This window comes from Protopterus annectens, chromosome 8.part0 (genome assembly GCF_019279795.1).
Source record: "Protopterus annectens isolate FY-2018-M chromosome 8.part0, PAN1.0, whole genome shotgun sequence".
In the NCBI taxonomy this organism is placed as follows: Eukaryota; Metazoa; Chordata; order Ceratodontiformes; family Protopteridae; genus Protopterus; species Protopterus annectens.
In genome coordinates, this window is record NC_056741.1 from 172,448,887 (window position 1) to 172,459,189 (window position 10,303).

At 37.6% G+C, this 10,303-nt stretch overlaps 1 protein-coding gene across 1 annotated transcript in view; it reads left to right on the forward strand.

The window, feature by feature from the left end:
* LOC122808691 (alpha-2-macroglobulin-like protein 1) overlaps positions 1-10,303 on the forward strand; it is a 380,174-nt gene that overhangs the window by 218,488 nt on the left and 151,383 nt on the right. The window lies entirely within an intron of this gene.

The window sequence follows — 10,303 nt, forward strand, 5'->3', positions numbered from 1 at the left end:
AACATTCTAAGGAATGCCCTAATTTTAGGTTCAAATTTATGATTATTCAACATATGATATCTGATGCCCATGGGGCGTATTCGGAGGCCTGACTTGGATACAGGGAGTTGTTTTGGCAAATTAAGTTGTCAAAAAGTAATCCCTTGGGCTTAAATGATTATATCAATATTAGTAGTGTCCTTAGATTTAGGTCAGCGAAATTATAGAGCTGGTTTCAAAAATTATAATCAACAATATTATAATTTTAATACAATTGATTTAGTTTTGCTGGTATATCTTTAAAATTTGACAAGTGTTTGTTTATTACATTGCTCTCTTGCTAAAGTTTCTTAACTATGAATCTTAATCCATTCTGAAGTGTGCCACTGTACTCTCCCAAAAAAACATTTCTGAATGTACAATTATAAAATATCTGCCTGTTGCTGCCTTAATGCCTACCCTAGAATCTCTGCTTTTCTCTTTTCGTAGTTGAACTTCACATTTACCTACACTAACAAACTGTAGCTTCTGAATAACGATGTCTACAGGATTGCAATTGGAAAACACTACAGAAATTGTTTCTCCCAGCCATTAATCAGAGTAGGTTACACATATAAAAAGCATTTGTTAAGCTTTCTCTTACAGTGCTGTGTAATTAAGCAAGTCACCATTTTGGTCAGCCATAGGGCTCTTTTCTACTTGAGTGTTTGCCTCCTTCCCCTGTAACTAAAGTACACTGACTCTTACATTTGTCTCTCTGACCCTAATTTTTACAGGTATAATTTATACCTTTCTTGCTTTCTAACACTCAGACATAGATTCCTGTTGAAATTTTTACTTTCTTGTCTGACATTTGAACAAGTAACCCTTGTAATAATCTTCAAAACTGTAGATTGTTGGTCTGTCTTTCCTGCTAAACATAAGTAAAATTACAGTGCTAAGTGCAAGTAACATTACAGTGCTGAGTGCAGATTTTAGGCCCTTACATTCAACTTACCTCTGGTGTGGTGTCAATCAAGGTATTCCTCTAACCACTCCTACTGCCTTCTCTTTTCCCCCACCCCTGTCTTTCCTCAAACAGGTTAAACTACTACAACTTAGTACAGGCATTTGTTCATCCCTGCTCCACTTGCCCTCACTTCGCTTGGGCTTGCTTCGCACCCCACCCTGACCCCAAATTTCTCCTGCCCCTGGTGCTGCTACATTTATTGGTATTAGACCACACCCCACATTTTTAAACCAATCAGTAACAACTTATCACTCAACAGCACCACCCTCAACCTGATACCACCAGTCCTCCAACTCTACTATTCCTTTTGCCTAAGTTTCAAGTTCCATTCAGTAGGTATACTATCACCCAAAATAGTCTTATTAACTCTACTTCTACCCCTTTTACTCATCCCATACCTCCTAACTGCCTACGAATATCAAGATCATCCAGGTTTCCACTACCCTAAATTCCAAACATCCATTCGATCTACAACAGATAATAATGCACACTTACTCACTCCCCTCATGCTTACCTCCTTAACCTCTAAATACTACCATCTTACTAGACCTAGTTACATTAGTCATAAAACTAGACACTATTACAAAACTTTATTCAAAATCTTAAAAATCATACTCAGGATACACTACAACCTCACAAAGGATGGCGACATTCACCCAAACCCTGGTCCATCCCTACCTGTTGACCCTAATCCCCCTACTATATCTCCTACCACCATAACTTCAACAAATAGACCTCCTAGCTCACTGCTGGCATGCCATATAAACATTAGGAGCATAAATAACAAAAACTCAACACCTGCATGCCCTCTTAGCTGTTCAGTCCCCAGATATATTATGCCTAACAGAAACGTGGCTGAAGCCTGCCACCAAGGACCATGAGATTCTACCGCCAGAGTATAGTATGTTTCGACTAGACCGTACCAGCAGAAAGGGTGGTGGGGTAGCCATACTTTACAAGTCTACCATATCTGTCAGCATAGACACCCAATAACCATCCCAGTTCAATAATGCTGAAATTTGTATCTCAAAACTAGAAATTCACAAAAATAAAAATGTAAATATGGTCTGTGTCTACATTCCCGCAGGGAGGAACACAGAAACCTTAGAAGACTTCTTATATTGATTATACAATAACCACCCCCAAGAAACAATTGTTCTTGGGGATTTCAACATTGACTGGAACATTTGCTTTTGTGAAACCCCCACAACCCACATAAACCTCTATGGATTTACTCAAATCATAACCTCCCCCAACAGGACAGGAAAACCCAATAACAAGGAAAGTACCCTAGACTGGATACTCATCAATACCCATCTTTCATCCTATAAATAAGGTACTTTGCCTGATGACCTAAGTGACCACTGTCTCACCTATGTAATCAAGCTTAAAGTAGATTGCTCCTACCAACCCACCTATAGAACATTAAGAAACAACAAGAATTTTATTCTCACCAAGTTTCAAAATGAACTTAAGGCATGCAACTTGTCAACACTAAAAAGTCTCTTCCTAGATGAAGCAGTAGCATACTTTAACACCAAGTTCCTTGCTATTCTTAACTCCCATGCTCCCAGCCACTCTATTAGAACCAAAGTTAATATTGCACCATGGCTTTCTAAAGATACCAAAACCAAAATTTCACTCAGAAACAAAGCATGGGCCACCTACTGAAAAACAAAAGCCCCACTTGATCAACTAAGATTCAAACAGCTAAGGAATGACACCAAAAAATCCATAACCTTAGATAAAAAGAACCACTGCTACCATCTACTGCAAAAACACTAAAACAAACCTCAAATGTTCTGCGCAGGAATAAACAAACTACTCCACCCAGGCCAAACCGCCACTCCACCCCCTCAGCTTCCCAACAAAAATCCCCAGTAGACATTGCTAATAACTTCAACAGCTTCTTCACAGAGACTATCCAGTCTCTAACCAGGCAACTCTCTCCCAATGGCTCTAATCCTAATGTAGCCACACCCAGTACCCAAACATACTTTACCTTCCAACCTGCTCCTACTCAACTTATTCATGTCCTACTTAAGAAACTAAGACCCACCACCCTGGCTGTTGACCTCCTCCCAGCAGACTATCTGCAAAAGGCTGCTGACACCATAGCATACCCCATCTCTATCTTGATCAACAGAGCTATATCTGAAGCTACTGTACCCACTATATGGAAAATCTCCCATGTCATACCTCTCCATAAAGGAGGCAGTTCCACTGAACTGTCAAACTTTAGACCCTTAGCTATTCTGTCACCTCTAGCTAAAATTATGGAGAAGTGTGTACACATACAGCTCATGCACTACCTCACACAGAACAAGCTGTTGTCCAACTTTCAGCATGGCTTTAAGCCACACCACATTACTACTTCTGCCCTCCTCTCTTTCTCTAACATCATTAACTGCAACCACAATAATAACAAACTATCCTCAGCACTCTTTCTAGATCTATCCAAGGCTTTTGACATGGCTGACCACAAAATGCTTATAAATACCTTGAAGGTCTTCTCCTTAAACAACCATGCACTCCGATGGTTTCAGTCCTACCTGCAGGGCAGGCAACAGGCAGTCCTATGGCAGGACAAGCTATCATCTCGCCTAACCATCACATTAGGTGCCCCCCAGGGTTCAGTACTAAGACCCCTTCTTTTCTCCATCTTTATCAACGGCCTTAATTCAGTCATCCCAGATGCTACCTGCATTCAATATGTGGATGACTCCACCTTGATTTGTTCTGACACCTCACCAGCTACTTTATTCACATTAACCCAAATTACCTTCAATACAGTGGAAAAATGGCTCTCAAGTCAACATCTAATCCTAAACCCCAACAAAACTAAGTTGCTCCTCTTCTCCCCCACATGCAGGACCCCCATGCCAGCCTTCAACATAACTTCTAACAATGGCACTATCATCTCCCCAGAAGCCCAAACTAAACTACTGAGTGTCATAGTTAATAACAACCTGAAATTTGATGTGCATATCAATCAAACTATTAAAACCATTAATAAAAAACTTGGCTCTCCGTACAGAATCAAACCTTTCCTTACCCCACTTGCTAGAACTGCAATTGCCCATTCCCATCTGCTATCAACTCTTCTCTATGCCTCACCTCTATTCTCCAACTTAAACAAAACAGATCTTAATAAACTATCATCCTGCTATAATCACATTGCCAGATTTGCCACTGGCACACTGGACACACCACTGTCACAACCTAAATCGTCTAGGATGGCTTGAACTGCCAAGCCTACTGCAGTTCAACCAGCTAATAGTGGCACATAAAGTCCTTTACCAACCAGAAAATACACCTGCACTAAAAATATTATCAGCCTGTACACCAGCACCCGGCCACTGCGATCATCCATTAGACTCCTAGGTCAAACATACAAGTCAAACTACTCAGCTGGGGACTCTGTTTGCCAAATCTGTTGGAAAAATATGGAACAGACTCCCAACTGACTTGACCCTGGAACCCTCACTAACTCAATTCAAAAACAAACTCAAGAAATACTTCAAACTCATTGGTTATGTCCTTGCACTAACCCCGAATAGTGACCTCTCTATTTCTTAGGTGCCTTACCTTCAACTACTTCTAACTTTTTTCTACCACTCCATTTCAGGAAGGGTCAATTGTATAACTGCTGCTCAGTGTGTCTTAAACCGGAATGTAATGTTATGTATGTTTAACTTTGAAAATATTATGTTTTGTAAAAGTGTTTTATAATAAGTACTATATGTACTAAATGCTGGTATTACTTATGACTATAATCTGTTTGAAACTAGCATTTACTAAATGTTCAATGTGTATTATTATCTTGGAGCTTTTCTCCCCGGGCCTCCACTGAAAATGGACATGCATCCAGTCGGACTATCCCAGTCAACAAATGTAAAATAAAATAAATTAATAAATAAATAAATATTATTAAATTGTATAGATGTTAAGAGCTCTTACAAGTTTTATATTAATACGTATAGATATGTTTAAAGTATTGCATAACATTTTTAAAGAGCTAATATGTAGTGAATATATTTTTAAAAGTGGGAGGGGAATGGCTCACTGATGCTCTTTGTTAAATGTTGCTGGTTACATTTAAACAAATCTTTAAACACTGCTACTTGTTCTGATGAAGCCTGACAGAGGTTAGGTGAACGCTTAACTGTTTTATTGTTTTTGGAGTTTTAACCTTGTGCTGGATCGCATTGATCAACTGTTCATTGAAATTTTATTTTGTGTTGGGCTGAATTGACCACATTTATATTAAAGTTCTGCTGCTGTCTAGCTGTGGAGTCTTGGTGTTCCTAGTCACTTTTCCTGGAAGTTTTATTGATTAGGAATACTTACTATCTGGTGTAGTTGATGTCAGTGGGTATCTGCTCTAGATCCATTGATTATGATGTTCCAACACTGATTAGGAATACTTACTATCTGGTGTAGTTGATGCCAATGGGTGTCTCCTCTAGATCCATTGATTATGATGTTCCAACATTGATTTGGAATACTTACTATCTGGTGTAGTTGATGCCAATGGGTGTCTCCTGTAGATCCATTGATAATGATGTTCCAACATTGATTAGGAATACTTACTATCTGGTGTAGTTGATGCCAGTGGGTGTCTCCTGTAGATCCATTGATTATGATGTTCCAACATTGATTAGGAATACTTACTAACTGGTGTAGTTGATGTCAATGGGCGTCTCCTGTAGATCCATTGAATATGATGTTCCAACAATGGGTGACTCTTGTAGATTCATTAATTGTGATGTTCCAATACTGATTAGGAATACTTACTATCTGGTGTAGTTAATGTCAGTGGGTGACTCGTAGATCCATTGATTATGATGTTCCAACACTGATTAGGAATACTTACCATCTGGTGTAGTTGATATCAATGGGTGACTCCTGTAGATCCACAGAAGTCTTAACACCTCTATATTCCACAATAATCAGACCCAATGCCTCCTTTGGGATTTATCCTTCTAGACATATTAGACAGTTGGAGAGACCTCAGAGTTCCTAAAAAAATAGATCATAGGCCTAAAAGACCTGAGCTGTCAGGAGAGACAGGAGGCCTTGTCCCTATATTCAGTACCATAGACTCATAAGAGATGATCTGCACCTTGCTTTTCAGGCCATTAGAGGTTCAACGGTCCAAGACCTCTTACATCTCTACAAATCAAAGGATCCAGTGAACACAAGGATTAGAGATATGAACATGTTTTAATAACCATGGTGGAGAGATTGATTCATCATGCAATGACTATACATTTTGTGGAGCAAGCACTTCCATTTCAATTCAAGCAAAGTGACAGACTCATTATCCATTTAAAAAAGAAGTTATACAATTGGCTGGATATTCACAAATTCCACCCTGCCATGATTGTCCTATTGCTCCTTGCAAAAGTGAGGTAAGCTCTAAGGTTGGGTATTGACAAGGCATGAATGGCCACATGGCCTACTACCCTTGTGTTTTCTATGATTATATGGAAAGAAACTCATGCTCATATTTTGTCGATGACAGACGCAATATAGTTTGTCTAATTAACAGTGTTTCATCTAATGTATGGGGGGACCCACACAATTACTCAGAATAGAAGAGATGGCTCTAGATCCTGTATAAAAGAGCTGTGTATACAACAAATACCATTGCAGAGAAATGTGTTGGAGATGAAGCATCCCATGGAAATTGCTATCTTTCATTTTTTTCATTCATTGTTTATTTTTATCTGTGGTACTACAATTATGTCATATATATATATATATATATATATATATATATATATATATATATATATGGATCTAGGATACTCTACCAAATGCCCATTTCACCGAAAATGAAATGGGCAAGCACACCTTCATGAAAAAGCACTTTTGCAACAGTGTGCTAAAAAAAAATAATAAAATTAAAAAACAACAAAACAAAACACAGAATTCATGTTTAGACAGGAGGGTAAGCCCACCCTGCACCTGACTTGTGGGGCGCTGTGCCCCCTACACCCACCCTACTTTTATATTCTCACTTTGAGGTCGCACTACAGTAGGGATAAGGGAATATTCCCTTATCCCCAATGTGTTATGATCTCAGCAACAGCCATTTCCCCACTTTTTTTTTTTTTTTTGCACACTGTCGGGAAAGTGCTTTTCTGGTGAAAAATCACTTTCACGAAAGTGTGCTCGCCCGTTTCACTTTTGGGGAAATGGGCATTCGATAGAGTGTCCTATATATATATATATATATATATATATATATATATATATATATATATATATGTTATATCCCTAGTTTTCAGAAACTTGAATTTCATGTGTGCAAGATGATATGGTTGAGTTTTCTAAAACTCAAACTTAAAAAAAAATAAAAAAACCTTTTCTCTTCATTTTTGCAAGGGGACAGAACACTCTGCACCCTGCATATGGGGGGGGCTGTGCCTCTCACACCCCCTGTACATTACATATATCAACACCAAGCTCGCACTACCATGAGGAAAAAAATAAATTCCACAACCTCAATGCAAAAGTTTTGAGTTTTTGGAAACTCAATCATATCATCTCGGGCATATGAATTTTGAGATTCTGAAGGGACTCAAATATATACATATATATATATATATATATATATATATATATATATATATATATATAGATACACACACATATATATATATTTATATATATAAAACACACGCGCGCACATATACATACATAAACACACATGCTGCCCACCATAGAAGACAAACTGCAGACGGCAGCTGCTGCCACATCGGTTTCATTTGTTTCATTTGTTTTTACACAGCATTCATATACATGGGTGAACTGTCCTTCACCAGTAAAACGCATGAATGCAACATTCCTTGGTTTAGTAATGCATGTGGAGCATGAATAAGATACATATGAGTAACCAGGAAAAAATGGGTAGTGAGCAAAATGCATTGTAGTATTTTTTCTGCATTACACTACATATTTCTGCATCCCATCCTAATCCTTGTACATAGGACAGATATGCAGCACAGGAAATCCAAAGTCCCATTTGTTATCCTCTGTTTCTGTCTTACAGCTATAAGCCTTATTGCGCTTGCACTATACCCTTCTGACTGCACACTGCTGCCATGATATTTTCCTGCTTCTGCATAAAAGTGATGAATTCAAGTTCCTAATGCATCTCTGTAATTTAGAGGTCACAGTACTACTCAGTTCTACAACCTATAGGATACAATGGTATTAGGGATGGGGGCCTAATGCTCTACTTTGATGCAGGGTGTGTAGTAATGCTGCACTGTGTCCATCACTAATTGTAGACCTCTCTGCCTGAGTGTATGATTCTGTCCTTAGGTGTAGGGCATATTGTACAGTCCTGCTCTCCATTCTTCATCCAAACAACCATCCTACAAATACTGTTGCTTTGCACTATTGTACAGCACGGTCTAATGGGATATTCTGTGCCCAGGTAGCTCCAAAACATTCCGCATTATTTATAACGTTTTCAAATAGCCTTACTCAGTTATGTATCTGATTTGAACTATGTTGTATACATTCATGGAACAGAATACCAAATTAAATAAAAGCAAGTTCTAGTTTAAATATTTTTAAGAACACCCTGGACACTTATTATGGAAACATGTGTTTTGGTATATTGGCAAGCTAGGGCATTAATGCCCGTACCTGAAATATTTGTAGGTATGTATGCATGTATGTATGTATGCATGTGTTCAACACCCAGTGTGCAATGTATAGTGCTTCAGCACAAAGTGCAGACTAATTGTCCTCTGTCAGCCCACAAAGCAACAGTATCCCTTCTTGGCTCAGTGTCCAGCTAACAAAACAATGTGTTGGCATATTGTAGTATATGCTATTCATTCTACCCTGCTACACACTGAGCACTGGCTATGAAATGTGTAGGTCTTTTTTTGAACCATGCTTTTTCTGGGTTTGAATCCAAGTTACTATTCAAAGTTTAGTTTACATGCAGTATGAATAATGATTTAGAGTCTGATCATTTACTATTCCCAGATCATTTAATTTGTTGAAACCCATCTTGCTTACCTGTACTCCTTGGCTCATCCGTTGTTCCTTGTTTGATGTTGTGCCTATCTGTGACCTGGATAATCTTGCTGCTCTCACTATAATTTATAGTGTAGCTTGTCCCTTCTATTGTAATCCCAAATGTAATTCTGTACATTGCACTTTTCTTTTAAGCTTTTAAGTTATTCTGGTGTGAAAGTAACTGAACACATTTCATTTTAAAGTATTGCCAATAGCGTTGTAAATGTTTAGGCAACATAAATAGGTTGATACCTTACTGGAATCTCAAGAATGAGATGTTCAAATCCTTGTAATTTCAAATGTTGAAATATTTCAGCTATATGTTTTTATATTTTCTCTGTTCTCTCTGCACCTCCTTGTCAGTGTTTTGTGCCTGCAATCACTAGCTTTATATACCTATATTTCTATTTGTCTATCTATACATATCAACCTACATACATACACACACACACACACACACATGCATGCATGCTTGCACACACACATATATATATATATATATATATATATATATATATATATATATATATATATATATATAGATGTACACATATGGATTCACTTCAGAAGCTCAAAATACTGAAATCTCGAATTTCAGTATCTTAAGCCCAAGAAGTGGAATCCACAAAACAATGAAAACTAAAAACTGCGAAATTTAAAACCTCAAATACAGGAAGTTTTGAATTTCATGGTTTTACTACACACACAAACACACACACACACACACTTACATGAATACATGACCATAGTGGAACTTTACAAGTGCGGAATTCAAAACTTCCGGTATTCAAGGTTTTAAATTTCGCTCTTCTAAACTTTTGCTATTATGTGGATTCGGCTTCTTGGGCTCGAAATACAAAAAAACTGAGATTTCAGTATTTCAAGCTTCTGAACGGAACCCATACATAAATATATATATATATATATATATATGTGTGTGTGTGTGTGTGTGTGTGTGTGTGTGTGTGTGTGTATATATATATATATATATATATATATATATATATTTTTTTTTTTTTTTTATATACGTATAGAGAGAGAGAAAGATGCATATGTAATCAAGGACTAACACACCTCAGACTAAAAGTAAGAAAGAGGAATACAAGTAATACATTCTTGATTTTTGCAATTATGAGGACTTGAATTATCGTCCTTGCAGTTTTGAGGCAGACATGCGCTGTCTCTTTTTGCCTGCATTCAGAATCACTGATGATATTGCGTTTAGAAAATCTGCTCATTTTTCATTACGAGAATGTTAAGCTTTGTAAT